This window comes from Stegodyphus dumicola, chromosome 10, assembly GCF_044657685.1.
Source record: "Stegodyphus dumicola isolate Sdum_Otavi_A_Nest chromosome 10, ASM4465768v1".
Taxonomy (NCBI): domain Eukaryota; kingdom Metazoa; phylum Arthropoda; class Arachnida; order Araneae; family Eresidae; genus Stegodyphus; species Stegodyphus dumicola.
The window spans coordinates 152,881,760-152,904,696 of record NC_140777.1 but is presented as its reverse complement, the minus strand read 5'-3'; the positions used below and the strand labels follow the sequence as shown (position 1 = coordinate 152,904,696).

General features: G+C 31.3%; 1 protein-coding gene across 8 annotated transcripts in view; it reads left to right on the top strand.

Annotated features, from left to right (window-relative positions):
* The window catches only part of LOC118191585 (forkhead box protein P4-like), an 821,276-nt gene that overhangs the window by 317,685 nt on the left and 480,654 nt on the right, over positions 1-22,937 (top strand). The window contains exon 1 of one of the 8 annotated variants that reach the window (XM_085825721.1): positions 8,597-10,199. The exons of the other annotated variants lie outside the window; for them this stretch is intronic. The gene's annotated coding sequence lies outside the window, so the exon portion shown is untranslated. Of the gene's footprint in view, positions 1-8,596; positions 10,200-22,937 lie in introns of those variants that run through there. 8 annotated transcript variants of the gene reach the window in all.

The following is a 22,937-nucleotide window of genomic DNA, read 5'->3' as shown; positions in this document are numbered from 1 at the left end:
TAGCCGGATAAAATAAAATAAAAAAAATAGAAAGCGGGATTTAAAAAATAAAAAAAGAGAGAAAAGGAACTTTGAGAATCGCCGAGAAACTACTTTGTAATATCGGTTTTAAAGCCTTCGGACTGGTATTTAATAGTGGGACCGATTTAGTAAATAAAACTGTGCGGTCCTTTCTTCCATTTTAAATAATGCTCTTCCTCTTCTTAGTGTCTCTAATTATTCCAAAGTTTTAACATAAAGGTAGTGTAGTGCAGTATTAGTCCTGAGTGTTTAGTTTCAGTGTGATGTGATCACTTATTGGAATAGCAATTTGTGCAATTTGGGAAATTCGATGTTTCCCCCCCCCCTTTCTACTTATAATCGGGACATGTTATTGTATTTGATATCTTGGGATCTAAATGTTATATCCTTGGCGATTTTTCAGGAGCATTAGTAAAACTGCAGGGAATTCTTTATTTTGTAATTTGCATTACGGTAGTATTTGTGCTTTTAATTATGTTTATTCTTTTCTTTTCTAAAAGCTTGATACATTATGGAAAAAAATGTGTTAGATTTTTTTTTTTTCCTATACGCACTAAAATTGGCGTGAAAATATTTTGGACATTGCACGAATCGTTTCATTTGTAATTTTTAATTCACTTTAAATTTCATTCATGATTTTTGACTAATTTGTAGTTTAATTTATAATTTTTAATTAATTTAAAATTTCATTCATGCAAAGGTTTTAACTTCATGCTATTATACATAATCATCATTCCAGATTTCTGTTTAAGTTATACAAATTATTAAAAGTATTCTAAAACGTTTGTTTGACGCTATTAAATTTTTATAGCGAACAATACCATCAGATACCTAAATCAACTTAAAAAAATATTATAATAATAGATTTTGACTTTAGAAATGTCTTTATGAGAGTCTTTCCGATGTTTAGTTTGTTAGGTTATGTTACGTTACATTTCATTACTACCGTAAGTACTTGCCACTCCGAAAAACATGAGATTTTTTATGAACAAATTTAGCGACTGGAAAACAATAAATATGTTTCTTAATTTTTTTATCTTTTCTTTACTTTTCATAATTTGTGTGATTTATGTAAATTAAAATGCAATGTTATAATTAATGAGATGCTTTTAATGCTTATATTACATATATTAGTACCACATTTAATATTTAAATAATAAACTGAAACCAGTTAAGGCCACCACTTTTTTAGATAACCTTCTCTAAAATTAATCGTATTTTGAGTACATAATGAAATAATGGCACTGAGCCTTACAAAAAATCGTGTTCTCTTAGGTGACCATTTTCACCAGACCGTAAAGTAGTTTGAACAATTAGCTGATCATTTTAGAGAGATTTCATCCATTTTAGTAGTTTCGGAATTTGTCTCGATTAAATAAACTGACGAAACTTTAAAAGCTGATGATTTAAATGGAAATAATTTCACATAATTGAGTAAGCAACAAATTGTACATAATCATATGAATTAGTAAACTATTTTCACGTTTAAAAATAATATTCTAACAATATGCGAATTCATTCCATTTGAGTTTGATAAATAGTATAACGTGTATTAAAATAAGGGTCTGAAAAGGGTTAAGCAAGTTTAAGAACGAGAAGTGCATTTTAAACAGTTTACCATTTTTTGACAGTTGACATATTTAAATTGCTGTTTGTTTCATTTTCAAACTAAAGAATTTTTTTTTAAATTGCGCAAGTGTCATCATCGGTAAATATGGGCAATAAAACCTTCCGGGAAATGAGCATTTTGCTGAAGCACGTTTGACATGTTTTTTCCCCCCTTCTCTACTATTTTCTACTATTATTTCTAGGAATCTCTTTGGATAAATATTTGAAGACTGACTTCCGCCGGTGGCTCAGCAGGTGCGCATGTTAATAAAGAATTCTCAGTTGGTGAATGTACGAGTGCCTGTCGTCTGTGTCTGTATGATCAGGCTGTTGACAAACATCGGCGTAATAAAATACCGGCTTTGAGGGAAGCTGGAGCGGAAATGGTTTCGAGCATCCTGTCATATGAAAAGACAGCTTTTGAGCCAAGAATATTTAAAAATTCAACGTAATTTAATCCTTGAAAACGGGTAACTTAAAATTTTAGGAATGAGTGAAAAGCACTTCATTTTGACTATTTTTGCGTGACGTCTGTACGTACGGACAAAATAATGGAAATCTTGTCCCCAAACGGATTTAAAATGGTTTTTATCTTGACGCTTGTACGTACGTTCCTATGTATCTCGCACAATCATTACTGAATGGCGGAATAACTCAAAAAGAACGTTGAAAGTTCGTATATGGGACTACTGTAACATCTGGTTGTGCACCTCTCTTTTTACAGCAATCGGCAGTATATATAAAGAAAATAAGATACATTTAATTAAAAATTTTTGCTCTTAAGCTTGAGAAGATTGAATTAAAAGCAGTTAGTAAAACAAGAATATAAAAGTTTTTTTTTTTTTTTTTTTAATTCTAAAAGATTATCCTATCTGAGAAAGAAGTGTAGGGCAGTAAAATTGTCTCATGTTAATAGGAAGTGAAAAAAATGAAAGCCGGAGAAGGAATTTTTTTTTTTCTAAAGGGGAACTGAAGTTAGGAAATGTATTCCCTCTCAGCGTTACGGCCGGAAAATTCCGTACAGAAGGTTGCCTTCCACATTCAATATCCATGAAAATTTCTGCTAGCTTTTAATGTATCTGATTTCAGTTTGGATGTATATTGGAAGAAAAGGAATCAAGGTACAAAATGAAAGAGTCATTTTTTAATTAAAATCAAGGAAATATCACTTATTCATGACATTTTGAGGAACTTTGAAATTTCAGGGCTAAACCCGTAACGCTCAGAGGGTTAAATGGTGTAAAAAATAATAAATATAAACTATTAATTACCCTATGTTTAATGCTTCAAATGGCACTTTTCAAGGGATTAGTATTTAGAAAATTAAACCCGGAATGAGTACGGAGCACACGTTACGTTCTTCTTGCCATTATGCGATACAAGCTGCTGTTTAATTATTCTCAAATGCAAAATAATATTTCTAATGCTCTCATAATGCCAAGGACTACCCCGACATATTGCTTGGAACTCTATTAGTTATAAGTGAAGAATAAAAGTAAATTCAAAATCAAACTAAAATGTAAAAAAAGGCAAAATATAATAAACATAAAGAAAAACACAAAAAAATTGTACGTAAATACATTCGAATAATTATTTTATTCTTATTATTATTATTGGTATTTGATTAATTATGAAAAGATAGGAATGAATCTTATAAACACCATTAAAAAAGAGAAGCAGCTGAAGTATATGAAAATTAAAATCTTAACTTCTATAAACACAGCAAATTTCCAAAATAAGAAAACTACATTAAAAACGCTATATATATACATATATCAGTAAAGACATAAACATAAAGTAAGAAATTATTTAAAACCAATTGTTCACAAAGACCAAAAATTGAAATTCATAAGTAATAAATTTCAACTAGTCCTCTAAATGCAATAAAGAATTTAATAAACGTTAAAATCAAAACTCTTCATACAAGCAATACCCCAATTAAATAAAATCAATGAAATTTTAAGAATATAATAGAAGAGGAATTCAATCAACCTCAGTGCCACTTCGTCAGGAGGAGGATCACTGAAATCAATTGAAATCTCTCTTCCTTAAAAATCCTTGCCTTTTATGTCTATAGAATTAGCCGATGAATCATTTCAAGGCATTTTAATTATAATAGTTCACCCGAAAATTCTGGCCTCTTCCGAAAACAAGAAAAAAACAAAGTAAATTCAAATTAAAATCTTGAATAAAGAGAATTCTGTTCAAAGAATTGAAAACGTACGTGAAATGATAAAACCATAGTGAAAAGACTTTAAACACCCACTCCTCTTTACCCGTCTTTACTCAGCCTTTTATTTTCTCAGTCGTTGGTTGTAGTGCTTGGCAATGTCAAATGAGAATATATATATATTTGCCTTCTCCCGGTTCCTATGCTTATATTTGAGAAAGTTTTATGCTGGTTATGAAAAAAATAAAAAATGCAAGAAGTTTGACTCCCCAGACGACAAAAATTGACCGTCATATTTATTTGCAAAATTTGCAGTTTTTGACGTCATTTTCAACTTGTTCTGAGGGATCGGTTAATTAAGTCAGAATAATTTGAGGAATTAAGTTTAAACGATGTGCAGCAAAAATGTGGATAATTTTGTAATGTGGAAATCTGGTAACAATAAATTATAATAAAACAGTCGCAAACTTCTGCAGTGCAATGCCCCTTTTTTCTCAAGTAACTCGAGGTTCCCACCAGCGACCGAATGGTTAAAATATGAGCCAGTTTTCCTTACAAAGCCGGTTTTGATTAGATGGCTCCAAGGAGGCATCCCTTCCCATAGACAGATAGCCCTAGTGTGCTTCATGTCTATGGGAGCCATAATCAACTAAACCGGACCAAATTAGGAAGCAAGAAACATGAAGAGAACTTTCACTGCAAACTGCTTGGAATCCCCCCACCCACCCACCCACCTCCAACAGTCGGTCATTAATTTTTCGCACTGGTGAGAACTTTGCGGATATCAGAAAGGGTCACTGAGATCTTTCCTCGCCTCTGCCGGTAGGGGGAGACTGTCCCCTTCATGGGTGTCGGTCCCTTCATCGTACGCGGGGACGTCATGTCCCGTCATAGAAATCCAGGTCTTGATTGTTAGCTATGTTGCAACAGTTTAAAATATATAAACTGCTGTATTGGAAAAAACAACTTTGGGTAATCATTTCACTTCAAAAGAAGCGTGTAGTTTTTTTATTTGCTAAGTTTAACAGGGAACTTTTAGTATTTGAATTTTTTTTAACAATAAAGTTAGGTATATTAGTTACTTAAGAAGTGAATTAAAAATATCTCTCTTAAGTTTTTAAAATGCAGTTTTTTAAAAAATTTATTTATTTTTATATGTCAGCAATAAAATTGTTCAAATTTCTTTAATAGCTTTTATTTTTATATTTATTTTCGAAGCCCTTATTACGCTCTTTTTATTTCCTTTGAATGGCAATGCTAAATCTCACCTTCCTTTTAATTTTTTTTTCATTCTTCTAACGCCATCTATTGTTCGAAACCCGAAGTAATTAGAAAGCATTAGCAGTTGCCGGGTAGAGTAGTGTCTTTAACGCATTATACGGCAGGCCATGGGACGTACCGAAGCTTCCTTGATTGGTTGGCAATTGCTGAGCCAAGCGGTTTTAACGGGCAAGGGGAAACGAGGGAAAAAAATCGTAAATGAATGTGAAGGGGGGGGAGGAGAAAGAGAAAAAAAGTAAATGAAAAAAATAGGGGAGATGTTTAATTCTTTTTTCTTCTTCTTTTTTTGCTTTTTAGAAATCGATATTTTGGAGTAGTTTGGTAGACAGAAGCTTTGTTTTTTTTCACACGTCGTCTGTGTTATAGTATTTTTTGCATATTTTTTCGTTTTCTTTTTGAAACGAGCAGAGCTGTGTTTACATTGCTGTCAACAGCGTATTAAGCAAATAGATTTCATAAAAAAAGGGCTTAAAAAGGCTCGTTTAGGCTTACTTGCTAGCATGCCCATTTTGATGCTCTGAGGTGTATAACTTTATGAATTTGTTACTTACAGTACTTGTATTTATGAGATATGAGGACGATGAATATAAAAATTTTAAGTGTCCATTCCGTCCCCCATTTGACAGGCTAGGAACTTTACTTGCGTTGTCCCAAAACCAGAAATCAACCAAATACGAATCCAATCTTTCCTTTGCCTGTAAATATTTTTAATCGTCAGACAACCGAAATAATGTGGCTTCCAGAATTTTGATTTCAAATCCTTATTTCTACCGCAATGGAATTGTGTGCTACTCACCTCAGAATTTTCCAATTCATAGCTGTTTTGCGTTTCGGCTTTTTTTTTTGGAAGAACGTCGACATTATGCAGGTGATTTTTTTTTCCTCTGATTTTCTTATATATGTATTTTTATGCATTTGTGCTCTGTAAATTTAATTACTTTATGTTAAAGCGCTAATAATGTTCTGCCAATAATTTGCTATGCGGTTAAAGATTAAATACATACAAAAAATTTTAATTGAGAATTGTTGTTTTATTTTGAGAACAAATTAATTTTGAATATAAATCATATTTGACGATGCGGTTACTCAGCATAATATTGCAGTTAAATAACATTTCAGAAAGGAAGGAATTTTTCATGATGATGATGATGATGATGATCCGTGATTGATTTTAAATCATTTTTTAAAATTCTGTTAAGAATTCATAATTAATTATGAATACATTTTGAATTTTTAAATTCGTCATTCAATATCAATTCAATCTATATTTTGAAATTATTCGAGTATTAAACACTGATTTTAAGAAATCGTTTTTAATTAGAGCAAGCATTCAAAACTGATTTGAAGCATTATTTTTTAATATGTCTAGGAATGCATGATTAATTTCAAAGATTTATTTTTAATTTGATAAACATTCGTGATTGATTTTAAAGAGATTCATTTTTAATTTGGAATAAATAAGATTTAATTAAATGAAAGATAAACACTTCGCTGTAAAACTTAAAATTAAGGGGGTGGGAGCCCTTTAGTTTGGGTTGTAAGTAAGACTGTATTGATTTAGAGGACGATCAAGATACAAGTCCCTCAATTTCTGAAAAATCTTGCTCTAAAATAGGTTTTCTTCTAAAGAAGAGGTATGTGTAACTGATAGCTTTTAAAATCGATAAAAGTCTCACGAGTCTCATTATATCTGCATCGTGATTATTTCTGGGCTCTTATTGAAAACGAGGGTTTTTTTAATATAATTTAAATAAGATTTACTTTAATTCTCTACATGTTCTGAATTTCCTAATATTTTAAAGATGGAATTTTCTACTGTCGTCTGACTAAAAAATTGGAACCGTAATTTATCCCGAAGAGGTTTTTTTGTTCCCTCCAAAACTGGTGTAACGAATTAGTACTCAATTCATCTGTTGCTGTAAATAAGTTCTTTAATTGCCTCTTTTTTCTTTTCTGGCTACTAATTCACAAAGAAAATTTTATAATACTTGATCTATTTAAATTTTAATAATAAATTTATTAAAATTATATTTCTTTAAACTATTTCTGATAACTATAGCCTATACGTTAAAATATGTTATCGGAAAATATTTATTGGCAGATGTATATTTTTATAACCTTTCTGCGTCTGTATTTAATTTAGTTTTTTGACTATCGTGTAAAATTTATGTAACAGGTTGACACCAGCAAAATGTTTAATTATTTATTCATAGAAGAGTATAAACTATTGAAATAAATCATCGTAAATAAAACGATAGGAGGAAAAAACAGCGTTAATCAGTGTGAGGGTCTTAATAATATGTCTGTTATTATTATTATTATTATTATTGTCCATTCGAATTAGTGTTAATGCAAAAGGAGAAGTTGCTCTCACTGAGCAACTTTCGAATTTTTGTTAAGTAGAAATTCTTGCCACTTCACCTGCGGAAAATATTTGTTGCAAGCCTCGTACACCTCGGCAAAGGAGGGGTAGGTGGGAGAACTGTAAGCTTTCGGATTTTAACCGTCGGCCAGAAGGATTTGTTAAGGTTTTTACACTTTCGCATCGCAATCTACCAGTCTGTTGTCACTTTCACTCCCACTAATCCACACTTTTTTTTTGTCGTTTTTTGTCTTTTTAGTTTTATTATTAAGCATTTTCTTCGTACTTTTGCCATATCCAGTTCAAGAGAAAAACTACAGAAATTTTAAAAGCAGTATAGCAGTATACGTTTAGAATACAGCGTTAAGTGTTGGCATGCTTTTTATGTTTTTTCAGGCTTTTCTCAGTTCATCATAGCAATGTTCAGTTTTCTTACGAAGATGGCTTTGCGAAACTTTTTCTCTTTTTATTATTATTATTAACGTTTTGTCTGTTTACTTTATCTATTAAATATCACGTGCTTGACAATTACGCCACATAAAATTAGATTCAACAAAATCAGAAAATATTTAAAAACAGCATATCGTTAGAATTTCCAATAGACAGTCTGGTGCGCTGAAGATAAAATTCATTTAAGTCGTACAGTGTTGCCACTATTCGCTTTGGAATCCTTCAATTTGTTAATCAAAAAGTCGTTAAAGCTTTACAAAATATTAAATAGATAGTAAAAAAAATCGAAATTCAAAATTCGGGCTTCCAGATTCGCATGCTTGGGTGGAGGACTACGTTATTCAGAATTTGATGGCTCTAAGTACCTTTGTTTTTTCACAGTGCGAGAAACATGCATACATTTAATGCACATTCTTCATTATTTGATTTCTTTATATATAATACGGGCCGATAACATATGGCGGCAACAATCTGAAAAGTGATACAAGGCATTTAAGTGTTTCGACGCAAAATATCGTTTAGAGAGTAACATCCCATTCGAGACTAACGTCCCTTTTAGGCTGAAGAAAAAAATGCAGATGTATCCTTTATTAAAAAGGAAAAACTTAATTACTTATTAAAAAGGAAACACTTTATTAAAAAGAAAGGATTAAATCTAATCCTTTCTTTTTTAATGTTTCCACATAGGATTAAAGATTTTACGTCATATTGGTCTTCAGCATTTTGAAAGTAGGACAGTTGTGTCTTCACATGAAAGATGAGTTCAAGATATAAGATTTTAATACAATCGCAAGCTGCCAAATTACGTAGTATACGTAGGCACGGTGATGCAATGGGTGCTTTACGTAGCGGCCATAATAAATTGGAGATTCCATTCAGATTTTTTAAAAAAAAATTCTTTTCAAATAAAGATAAGTGTATTTTGTGAAAACTACCTTCTAAATGAGATAATTAATATAATGACAGTTTCCCATTGTTAGCGGGAAAACTATTTATGGCAGAAATGATTATTTGAAACAATACCAAAGTATCTGCATACTTATCTCATTTGTGCGATTTCCAAATCGGCTGCAGTACATTCTTCTTTTTTAAAATTATTTTAACTGATTTTTGTGAAATATTTTGCAGTTAGTAGAATAGTATGAACATGAACCATTAAAAATTAAAGGTTCCTGACTGACTTGGCAACTGCTATAAGCTCATACAATTGCCGTCTGCGAAACACTCATTTAAAACAACATTTTGAGTTCGGTTAAATTACTTTGTTGCAATTAAGATACAAACCCAAATAAACAGGAAATTGCAATTTACTTTCGAAAAATTACAGCAAGTCAGAATTTCAGTGATGCAATATTTAAAATATATATTTTTAATCAAAAAAAAAAAAAAAAAAAAAAAAAAAAAACTTACCGCCTTCGTATATTGTCCATAACCGCGGCTGTCAAAAAGCCTTAAACCCACTTACAAAACGACATACTATAAATAAATAGAGTTAAGAAGGGAGAAAAAAGGCTGCGAAAAATCACCTTTATGAGCTAAAAAACTCGTTGAAGGACACTTTTTTTAATACACCTTTTTATTTATTTATTTTTTCTCTCTGTCTCGATCAGAAATACCTTGTCCTGAGTCAGCGGGAAAAATCCCGGTGTAAACAGCCCAGTATCGATCCCACCAGAAAATGGAGAAGAAAAAAATAAAAGCGTAGAGAGCGAAAGAGGGGTTTAGAAGCATTTTCCAAGCCACTGCTACCACGACAGTTGCGTAACCCACTATAAAGGGGTTGGGGCAGGCGGGTTCGCATTTCGATCTTTTTACTGTTTTACGAGGCTTGACTGGAGTGTCGGTAATAGGCAATAAATGATTTTTTCTCTGCCGTCATTGTTACGTTGCTTAGACCGAACCAGAAAAACTTTATGGAGCCAATAATAAAAAAATAGGTGCGCAATCCTGGTGCTGCCATCTATTGACCACACTGAAAACTATTCCAGAGAAGAGTCTCCGAGGAGGAGTGGCTGGCGGTTTTTATTTTTACAACGGTGGTTGTTCGGAACCGCGTTTACAGGGGTGGGGTCAGCGGAGGCTGCGCGCGCGGGGCCGGTCGAAAGCAACGATAGATCGTGGTTTGTTTACGCGCAGCTCAGCGCGTCGTTCGACTGACTGTCAAGCCGCCGTGTCCATATTTTGAGCTTCCCATGTGCTCTGATTGCAGTGGGTGAAAAGTTCTTCGGGTATCGATATACATTCCGACATCGATGACAGCGAAGCTGTCCGGCCGTGATCGATTTGTTTTTTGCAATATTACTTCCGGTAAGTAGAGAAAGTTTCACCTTTGCTTTAAAATAATAACGAACCTTTAATGTTTTGCTACAGTAGTATCATTAAAAACTTAATAATCAGTTACTTCAAAAGTAAAGGAAAAAATTACGGTATTAGTTAAATAAACTACATTCATTTTAGTGAACATTTAGGTAGTATCATCAAAAGAGAATTATTTAAATAGATCTAGCTACTTGCGTATTTTGCTTCACATTTGATTGAATTTTTGAAATAAAACGCGCTGTTTATTATGTCTGCTGCATTTAGATGAAAAAAAATATTTTTTGGTAATAAAGTTCTAGGGTGTAAAATGGAACAGTTTGAGGGCTGTAGAGCTCTCCATTCTGTACATAAATCTATAGAAGAGATGTAAGCTTTTATATGTTTATTAATTTTAATAATACATCTTCTTAGAATGTGTAAGAAAAAATTATCGCTATTTTCCAAGACATGTATGACGCTTTCTCTTTTATCGAATATATATTGAAATGTTCTATACAAATACAAAGATTTTTTCGAGTTTTGCAGTTACCAGGTAATGAAGAAGACATATTACCAGAAACTTGTTATGTTTGAGAACAAGAGCTGCATAAAAAAACTAAAATTTTGATTCCGGTAACGTGTAAAATGAGTTTAAATATGAGTAGAATGTTATATGAATTAACAAAATAAGATTTTAGGTGTCACGATTTTGTGAGCGTCATAAAATTGCTATAGTATTACGAAAATTGAAAATATTACGAAGCTGTTACTAAAACTGAAAATAAAGAGTTTTAGTCCAATAAACCTGTTTTGTAACATACAATTTAAAAATGTATATCGCTCAAAAAGAAACATATTCTAATTATTTTAATCGTCATTTTTATTGTGAAGATTATGTTTGTATTTTCCCATTTGCGTCATCTATATTTGCTTCTATTTAGTATTTATCATTTACATTTTTTTAATATTAAATGTAGAACCTTTAAACTTTCTATTTGCGCGGAATTTTAAGTGCCGTTTATTTCGAAATTTATTTTTAGAATAGCCAACTATTATTTTAGAAATGATATTCCTTTATAAGTTTTAAAAACTTTGATATGGAAGATCATGGTCCTATGCAATTATTATTGTTGACAGTGTAGCAGGAGCTGTAGATTGCATAATTTGCTAACATTCAATTTGGGGAATATAGATTGTAGCGTACTTAATTAAATTTCGTTTTTTTTTTAAGAATTTAAAACTCGTTTTCTGAAGCAATTATATTTATTTATTTAATGTGAAGATATATAGCTGTAAATAAAATTCAGCACAAAAGAAAGATATGTTGATTTTAAGAAATTACGAAATCTCAATTAGCTTAGTGTGTATTAACTATTATTGTCATGTAAAACATTCACATAATTTTCGTAGATATAACATGGTGTATGTTTTCTGAAATATTATGTTTTTTACTATATGGAGAAATTGTTGAACGTTGAATTTTATTGAAGCAGTCTATTTTAATTATAATATTGACTTTTGATCAGTTAGTTGAAAAACTGTTTGCTATATTAAAACATGCAAATTAAGTACAAAAAATATAAACTTGAAGTTTCAAATTAAAATCCAAAACAGTATTTATTAAACATGGCATTTAAGTGTATCAAAAGACTTTATAGAAATGCGTTAATGTAAATTGTTCGTAAGCATTTCTTCTGTAATAGCTTACAAACATATTTACATTACTCTGTACTGCAATCTAATTTAAAATTTGAATATAAATTTTAAAATTGAAACGTAGATAAGGTTAAAATATTTTAGATACTAACAGTGGTTTTATATGAAAAAAAGAGCATTTATTTGTATGAAATTTTCTTTTTAAATCTTGATGAATCAGTTTGCTTTTTAGCGATAAAAACGCTAAGTGATAATGAGTTTATGTGAAATCGCAGGAAATCGAAAACTCTACTCGCAGAATTTGTGCTATAAATTTTAATTTTCTGTGGCAGATTTCCCCCCCCCCCGTCATATATTTTCTTAATGTTTTTCTGAACGTATGATATTTATAAACTTTAAAATAACTTCTGTTGCTAAGAAATTTCATTTGATATCAATTACTTCTATAATCTATGTTATGTAAAGTTTGGTGGATTTGTTTCTTTTACATTTTTATTATTTTCTTTGATGTGTAAGTTTTACTATCCAAAAAATTCGCAAAATTCTATCATTTGGAGATGTTAATAAAATCGCTGAAGTGAGCGTATAATTATGCAGGACAATAAATATTTACGTATTAATTACAAACGCCAACACAACCAAACTTCAATTATTCCAGAGAATTTTGCTTTTATTTACTTTTTCGAAATGCATATATTAATGAATTCTCCGAGACTATGTGCTAGTCAGAACGATTGTTATTAAGTTTTCTAAATAGACAAAGGTAAACTGAAACGCATTTCAGCGCTAGCTAATTTTTCTATCGTTATATATACGTATTCTTTATATAGCAGCTTTATGATTTTATAATAATTTTATAAATAATAGTCAAATTGAATATACTGCTAGTTAAGATAAAATTTACCTTAAAGTAATTAAATGTATTGAGATGCGCATTATGTATGTAATATTCTGTTGTATTAAATATTTTTATCGTAATAATGTAATTACTTACACATATATAACTGTTTGAAGCGTTAAGAAGAGGAGATTAATTTTGGGCAATTTTTTAATAGTCTCATATTCTATTTTTAAGATTTTCTTTAAAAGCTTCAGTTTTTTATGTGTAACCTTCATTCGTGTTTTCTTGATTTTTGTAACCTTTTCGCGCAGATAGAAATTGGTTGACCTTTCTAATTTTAGGAACTAAATTTATATTTAATATACGTTCACACCTTTAACTTCATTATCAATTAATATATATATATAATTAAATATGCTTAATATTAATAAGTTCTTTGAATATCAGCATTGGTTCATAATCCCTTCTATTCACGAAAATATTTGGCCTGACTTAAATTGCCAGTTTGGCTTCACCTTATTGCTCGAGTAAAGACGAAACACCTTCGTATTTATTTATAAATTATTGTTCATTGAACGGTAGTTGGTTTGTTCCCCTAGAAAAGTCAACTAATTTCCGATCAATGACAATGATTACATGAATTTAATTTAATTCTTGCCTTTAATTTATTCCTTTTACAATTGAAATTTTGTTATTCATGATTTAATTCCAGTAGCCGTTAAAACATTTTTAACAATTAACTTTCAAGCTACTTCAAAACATCTTTCAAAATATAACTTACTAGTATGGATTCACTCTTTTAAGATAATAAACTTAGGAAATAATATAATCAATTAATCAATATTATTTAGTAAATAATATATATATATATATATATATATATATATATATATATGTAAATTACTTAAATACATTTTAAAAATAATTTTTAAAACATGCAGTTGTTCCTCTGATTAATTTCTTTTTAAATGATGCAAAATGCGTCATTTTTAAGTTCGCTTGGTAGAGATATTGCCTAAATAAAAATTTTATATTTATTTTGAGATTGCGATGCTAATATATACACCTGTGATGGAAATTAAAAATAATTATTAGGTATTTATTCCAGGTGCTGCTTAAATATTTCGTATTTTTCTTACCTTATGTAAGCATAAACTTGTAAATAAAGCATTCGTAAGTTAAATCGTTTGTTGCTGTGAGTAAATTGAACTTGAGACAGTGCAATCAAAATCCATGATAATTAATTAATTACATTGTTTGAATTATAATCTTTCCTTATAATTTATCATGATAATAAAATTTATGATGAATTGTTCTTAGGGGTTATATTTTAAAACGTTGTATCGTAAAGTGTGTTATGATTCAGATTTCAAATCAATTTAATCCAAAGTGTTATAAAATTAACTGAATAAAAGCAAGATACAAATGTATGAGACAGAAAACGAATTTTCAAATGATTATAGAAACGTTGCTAGATATTATGAAATAAAAATTAATAAAAAGTATAATATTTTCAACTTAATTTTTAAATCTAAGTTACTTAATTTTTATCTCACCGGAATTTTGCTGGAAAACGATGCATTATTTAAAAGCGATAACAGTTTATTTTATTAATGCAAATTTAACGTAAATTAATGAAGATATACGTCTTAGATTCGCAATAGGAATGTAATATGCTTGCCTTTTAAGAGGCATATAGTTTAACTTAACGATTAATTTTGCATTGCTTTACTTTCGTAATTAAATGTATACCTTGATATAGCCTTACCTTCAGAGCATTAAATGCTATTTTTAAGCTTTGCATAATTCTTGCATTAAAATAAACTCCGAAATTCACTGTAAATTTAAAAAGATCATTTTTACATCCATGTCGTGATGAAACAAAGAGTGCCATTATGTGTCTCACATCTATATAGTTTAGTGCGTAGTACTGTGATCAGAAAAATGGTTGAAAATTGTGGTATTTTTCTGTGCTTGAAACTTCTGGAAAAGAATACGTGCGTGGCAGATCATTGTTTTTCTCCACAGAACAGTTGCTCAGTACAATTTTTTATGGTCTAATCTGCCCAATTCTCTCCAGAAATGATTCTTGTAGGGTTTTATTAAATATGGAGTTCAACCCTTGGTTCCTCAAGAACTTATTCGTTCTAAGCTATTCTTTTCCAGTCTGAAAATTTCGCCATATATTCTTTACTCGTGATTTCTGAAACCAAAGTCTCTGAAGCCATGTGACCCTTTCCATTCCAAGCAGATTAATGCTTAAAAACGCATTCGTTCTGAATTAGCTTTTTTTTAAAAAAAATTCACCAATCTGATTTTTATTCTAGAATTTTAAAACAGAAGTTTCTATTGCCGTGGTGAGCCTTTTCCTTTGCAAGCAGATAAATGCTATGTAATTTTGCTTCAGTCATATGCAGAACAACGAGTTTTATCTCTAGTCAATGTGTGGTTGAAAAGTCGGCTGTTTTTCCCGCTTTACGGCAAAAATATTCTATTCTTTGTTCAGCCTTGAAATCCGCTATAGCGGATGTTCACTAGATACAAAAGAACGATTAACTGCATAGAAAATTTTGTTCACAAGCAGACGATATATTGCGATATATGTTGAGCTATCGTTAGTAATTAATGCTGACAATTATTTTGGAAGGTCTGCTGGAATTTGTTAAAAACGTGAATCCTAAAACATTTCAGATGCATTTTGTATGTCCAGCGGCAATGCAGAATGATGTAAGACGAAACATATACCGAGACTTCAGCTTATGTATAAATATTATAGTTAGAAAAAGTTTAAATTATTTGTGTGAAGTTTTTAACAATAATTGAAGAAAGTGAAACGCCTGGCCAGTCTGATGTCCTGAATTGATGGTAGTGTCCTGCTTGTGTTAATGTTCAGTCTTTGTTGGCTGTTATCAATATTAACATATCATTTAGTGTGCTAGCGCTGTGGATTTCGACATCCGGGTCAGAGAGACCTATTTATTATAGCTTTCAGGCTTCAATGATTGTCATCATTGAAGAAGGACTAGAGAAATATAAATTTTTGATTTAACTGTCGTGTATTATGAAACATTGTATATCCTACATATGAATGAGACATATCCTACATATAGAGAATTACAGAATATATATATATATATATATATGCTTCAAAGAGTATTTTTAATTCTATTAAAAACACTTATGTTTATTTTCATTGATAGCATCACTCAGTGCTTTTTCTTTCATATGGAGCGCAATAGGTATGTCAGAGAAATGTTACAGTGAGGTTTTAAGAGGGAAAAAAATTGCTGTTTCCATGAAAAAAAGTTGTGTAAAAACTAAATGAAAACGATTTATTATTTAAAACTCCAGATTACAGCTTTACACTTCGAAGATTTTATTATTAAAATTTAAAAATGTGTTTAAAAATTTTAAAAAATTAAATAAGTCATAAGATTAAAAAGAAATTTGAATATTAATATGTACATTTTAGTTTAACACCTGCAGTAATTTTGAGCTAGGATGTTACGATGGCCTAATGAAATAAGAATTTCTTCCATCGGATTTAAGGTATATTCCAACTACCGGAGGGTTTGGTTAAGAAACCTCAAATTTCCCAAAACTGTTATGAGAAAGGAAGCATGTTCTTGATTTTACTACCCAAATGCCCTTTCTGGCTTTACGTATTTTTTACATATTGCTGTAAGTTCTTGGAGATATTTCAAAATGCTGTATGTGTACTTTCTTAAAGATGTTACCCCCCAAATAAATGAAAAAAATAAAAACTAAAAATCTTGCAGGTCAGAGAGTTAAAACAAACTTTTCACAATTCCAAATGCTAGGAACAAATTTTGCTATGACATTATTTCATTGTTAATTTATTGTCTCCATGGAGACTTTTATGCACTTATTCTATAACGGAAGATATTTTAAGTTAGTTATTTACTTATTCATTATCATTTTTTATTTAATTAAAAATTAACTTGCCGTTATTTGCTTGAATTCAAAATGACAGTAACGAATTGTTTTCATTCGGTATGAATTGATTGCGATGATTTAAGCGCTACAAAGTTATGTTAATTTCAGAGTTGTCGAATAAATTTACAGTTTTATTTAATCAGATTTTGATTGATTATATCTTGTTAAAAAAAGCTGTCATTCAATTTTGAGAAGACAAATTCCTTATTGTTGTATGGAAAGTAGCTTTTTTCCGGAAAAATATTTTAATTTGTTTCTTTTACGAATTCTGTAAAATAATGAAGATTAAAATCAACTATTACATTAGATGTTAAATAGGAAAGTGAATTAAAATTTAACCGTATTTTAACTTTAACAAACACAGTAGACAGCTCTTCAGTGCTGAAGCAAGGTGTAGTAGCGAGGTGTACCTTGTTGTAAAACTTGCAAGAAGCTTGAGCTTCCATTGAATTCTATGCTTCAAATGAGGTTACCTTTATTTCCATTTTTTCAGGAGCAGAAATGAATTAGCGAATTTCCTTTAGTTTCTTCTATATCTGTCGAAATTATCAGTGCATTCGATCCATTGGATACAAATCCTTTCATAGCATGCAAAGACAGTTTGGTAACAAGTCGATCACGAGAGAGATATGAGCAGCTTTCGTAGAAGGAACATACAAAAAGTGCAACACAGCATTGGAAGGGTTTGAAAATTTTTCCGCCTTTGATATTTACACGAGAAAGGATCTGCATAATGAACTTCCAAGTTTTGAAAGTGGTAGGGTGTATAACATCCTCTTAACGAAGCGAAGATGAGCCCCCTTTGGTTGTCAGCTAAAGGTGAACGACAAAAACATGCAATAGCAGCTTTTGACTAATCTGTTCACCATATCTCACCCACACAGTGTCCAAAATTTGTCTGATGGATGCTGTAATAGCTTCGAATCTCTCCTTGTAAAACTACTAGTTTAGGACAATGATATGCTCATAAAAGTCATGTAAGCCTTTGAATCAGAATGCTGATAAGCCAACCTATCTTAAAATAGCTTTCTCAGCTACTGGAAACCATGCAATCATAAATCATGTTTTGTAAAAAAAAAAAAAAAAAAAATCCTAGATATGAAAGTTCTCTTGTAGCACTGCGGTGTATCCACATCACTATTTATTTTTATTGCTATTTATACACGTAGATTTAAAAGCTTCTGTTAAATTACAACAGTAAGAAGTTTGAAGGACTTACTAAGCGAAAAATCTATTTTTTTGAGCACGAGTTTAAATGCATTCACTAATTTATAAACACTTTTATGTTTACTTCATTAAATAAATGCTCGCATACTTGGAAGAGTGTCAGCGCAGATCTATAGTCAGAAGTGGTAACTGTTTCATAAAGCATTTAGACCAAGAATGAAGCTTATACAGATAGACTTTTAGTGAAAGTAAATGCGAAAAGTTTTAGCCGCCTAACTGGTTAGGGACTACCACTATCCCAGTTAGACCCATGTTAGGCCCGTACCGAAGGGCCCATGTTCGAATCCCGGAGAAGGCATGGATGATTCTAAATGTATAGTACCTAAGCGGCATGGGGGGCACTGTAAATATACGGCGAACAAAGAGTCTCTCTTGAAAGATTGACAGTAGGAGAAGAAGGGTGGACGACCTTCGGACCCATACCCCCCCGGAGTACTCTCCTTCAAAATTGGTAGCGGAACTGAGCAAAGTCACTTGTATGGTACCCAAGGCTCTTGCCAACAACTGGCGCAGTCTTGCCTCCTTGCCACGATGAATTTCGTGGCTTGCTCTGATATCAGACAAGCGAGATTAGTCACAACAACAGCAACGAAAAGTTTTAAAATAAGCCTTTTTATTAGAATTTCAACTAAACAAACTATACACCTGGTATAATACAAAATAAGTAATCACTTCTTGCGGGCTTTGACAAAATACAGTCGTGAATACTTACAAATACAGTCGTGAATACAAAGTAAAACTTAAGCAATTAAAGTATGCAATTCACACTGCGAAGGTCCTACTGCAAGCTTCGGCTTAGGCACTTTTTTTCACGCCAGCAAACGCAACTAAGGCCAAAGCCTATCCAGCTATGAGCTAAGCATAGTTAGTACGGAATAGGTCAGTGGTCGCTGCCAAAAGCTCTTCCTTAACTTCAAGACCTCTGTTCTTATATGTACTTTGACTAAATTTGCATTCTGGTGGGAATCGACGAAAGTAAAAGCGCCAGTAAATATAAAAATAATAAGATAATGGGTTAATGAACGTAAAACCGTACGATTCTTGAAAGTACCATTCTTAAATCTAAATTCATTTACTGTATCATCAGAATTTACCTTTACATGGCTAAACACTTGATTTATTCAGAATAGAAAAAAGTTATAAATACTAAGAATGTACGCTATACTTACTGCAAATTAGATCTTATCGTAGGGATAATATGTAAAAATACACAGCTAGATGACAACTCTTGTAATTAACAAAAATTGCTGATTACCGAAAACTATAATTTACTAAAAATTATGACGTAAAATCATTATTTAAATAGTTTCCTTAACAGTTTTTACTAAATTAAGATTACTAATTGGCTTTTGCAATGTGTAATTAGTAACAAGTAGTTAATTAATGACACGTGTTATATATTAATTACGCAGTGAATAATTGCAATTATTAATTGATGACTGATTACTAATAACTAATTGACTTCTGCATTGTGAAGTAAGGGAAGAAACTAAACATAAAATGTCACAAGGAACTGTCAAATTCCTCATAAGACCTTTTACGCTGTACGTGGTTAGCGTTTCCAGATAGCATTGAAAGATCCACGGTTGGAATCCCGGTCTAGATATCTCAAAATTTAGGCTTTGAAAAAATTAATTAAAGAATTATACAGTGGCATTTAAACTAAAATGCGGTGGACAATAATTCACCGCTACCTATGTTTAATGAGTTGGATATTCTGATCCCTTTTACGTTGGGTGTGAATTTAAGTAATGATCACTTAACCGCGTCCATTCTTTTGTGGAGTAAATAGTTGGCATGTCTAGCTAGCTTTGGAATATATATATTAGAATCTCAGCGAAGTCGCAAATGATTTCTCGAGTTTTCTGGCTCCAAAATAATAAAAGTGATGTGAAAAATATGTGATAAACCCATATTTCATAGAGACGTTTGATTTTTTACAGTCTTATTAAAACTTTGTTGTAAAATTATCTGTCAAAATAACGTACAAAAACAACAACGCAGTATTTGAAGGATTTGAAAATTTTTCCGCTTTTGATTTTTATTTTATTAGAATTAATATTTCATATTTATCAGTGTTAAAAATATTACATTACTAAAATACTATATGAAATGTAATTTTATAAGGTATGTTTTATGACTACAAGAAATCCGATATCCCTTACTCATGTAAAATATTTTATTGCATACATTTATTTTACATTAGATGTGTAAACTTGAAGACTTCTATATAGGAAATAAAACAGTGTATGCTGTTTAAATAAGCTTAATGCTTTCAAATAGGTTTTGATAAGCGTAATATTTTTCCACTGCTTACAATAATTTAATTATTTAAATTTATAAGGTATTGTCCCGCCTTCTTAGCATGCCTTCGTAGTGTAGCGGTCAGCACGCTGGGCGCGTATTTCCAGAGGTCCGTGGTTCGATTCGATTCCTAGCGAAAGTGTTGCTCATTTTTCAAGTCTCCTGCGTTCAAAAAAAATCCTAATGTTTCTACAAATTAATTAAATGATACTGTCTTTGTTGCGCTTCACTGTTATAACACACATTGATAAATAAGATCAAAAACATATCTTTAATATCTTACTGCTGTTTATATTTTATCTAGAAAAAGCCTTAAAATGTCAGCGATAGTTAATTTAACTACTGCATATTTTTATGAGGGCATCATTACAGAATAAGATATTAAGGAAGCTTAATATTATGTTCTTTACGAGTGACAAGTTTCGGATGAGATTTTGGAAATACATCAAAATAATTAAACGGTTGAATGTAAATCAAGCATCAAATCACGTTTCCATTTAGGAATATATTGTTAGATAGAAGTTTATACGGTCATATAAGTACCAGGAAGTGTTAAAACTCAGAATAGGAAGAGAACATGAAAGCTATTACGTGAATAACTCTGGAAGAAAATTTGAAATTATTATAATAATAATTGCATTTATTCAGTTGCACGAGTTTGTTATGCGTAAATAACTGATATTCGTTTTTTTACTTTTGTGAGAAACGAGACTAAATGCGAATATTTGCATTCCCACATAACTGAAATTAAACTTTTCTTGGGTTTTTGGTGGATATTTGTTTTTTTTTTTAAATAGTATGTAAGCATATAATTTGTAGTTAAATACTAAGAACTAGGTAAAACTAAAATTTTAAAATATTGAATTGTCTAAAGGAATGATAGTTTAGATTGATGATAAATGATTACTGTGATTTAAATTATAAAACTGGTGACTGGTGAGCTCTCGAAATTATAGTTTAGGGAGTGTATTTCGTTTTCCTTAAATACTAGATAATGATAATTTGTACAAGTATCATCAAACATATCAAAGCCTGGAGGGGGTTGATTTTATGTTTTTCTGCAGCAGTATGAAGTTCGGATTTCGAGAAGGGAATGGACTGAAAAGGACTGAACAAATTCATTTGTCAGCAAGTCCTGGAACGGGGAGGAGGAGAGGGGTGATGGGGATCGAGGGATCGGTAGGGAGGCGGAAGAGGAACACACCCTCTTTCGTGAATCAGAAAACGTGTTCTTTAAAAAAGAGCAAAAAAGGTTAATGCCTACTACTTTTGCTTTGTTCCTTTTTTAGAGATATAGTGGACCCTTAAGTTAGAGAAAGTTCTTGACCAAAGATCCTCGACGAAATTTCGTTAGGGGGATCGTATATATGTTTCCATAATTCTACTCTGAGATGCTGACGAATTTTTTTATTAAACTTGTGATCATTTGGCAAGAAATTATTCCTATTGTAACTTTTATCTGCTTTTCCAATGATAATATTGGACTTTTAAGAACTTTTAAGAAGACAAAATGAATTTGAATAAAACGAATTTTTGGTACTTTAAAACCTTTAGCGCTCTTTCCTTCCAGTATTTCTGAGTTATAGAATAAGATGATTAACGGCAGATATCTTTTATCCATGGGTTGCCCAGAGTCAGAAAATATATACATTGGAGAATTCCTGAGTATAATGTAAAACAGATGAATTTTAAAGCCATTATGTCCAATTGAAAAACATAATGACCTGTTGTCTGAGAAGAATATGAGGCAACATAACCCTTATCCAGAAGGCATTGCCAGGTCCTTGTTGTTGTGCACAATGTTGAGTCATGAATGAAACTTCGTGCTTTTAGCAAAATGAACGTTCACTCATTTTTTAGTTTCTAGAAAACAGCCATTATTTTCCTTTCCAAGGAATTTGCTTTCTTATTAATCTGTCTCTTCTTCACAATGAGCCAACACCCACTATAATGCTGTAAAGTCGGCAGCTGGATTCAGAAGCAGTCGGCGTTCAAAAATACGTTTTGAATCTCAAGTTATGTTTCTGGCAAGAACCTGAAGTGTAGATCGGGTGTCCGAGAGGATAAAGAACTTGGAGAAGGTAATTTGATGATGGTAAGACTAAGTAAGACCACATGAATTGCTCTAATTCAGCATAAAAGCTAGTACTGTTAACACCAACTGTTTTGTAAAAGAAAAACTGCTGTGTATACCATCTCTCCTTTATTTAACTATCAAAATAAATGTGAATCCTCTAACCTGCAGAAAAAGATAGTGGTTTCTATTGCAGTTTATCAAGTTGCGAAACCACATTTCTTGCTCATTAATTTTTAAGGTGCGATCAAAACTCACTTGAGCGTAATTATAGAGGAGCAACATGATTTGGTCAAAGAATTCATATTCTGCAGTAATACACAAAGGCCGCAAAGCCCTTGTTTACCTCAAAGGCCTTGTTGAATACTAGCTGTGTCTTAAATTTGTATGATATTTGAAGTTATAGTTTCCAGTAATCCAGAATGAAGCTCATATGTAAAATATATTTTGATTAAAACATTATTTTTGTGTTTTTTAATTATGTGACTTTGCTTCTGTATCTTCCATCTGACTCATTAGACTGTAAGTTAGATAGAATTTAATTAGTTAGCAAAGGTAGAAATTGATAGCAAGAGCATGGCAACCCACGAACCACGTGGAACTACCCACGTATTCTCGTGTATCGCCACGTGGTCCGTTCCTGTGAGTTATTTCGCGCTTTTGGAAAATTTCATGCTTAAAAATTAGG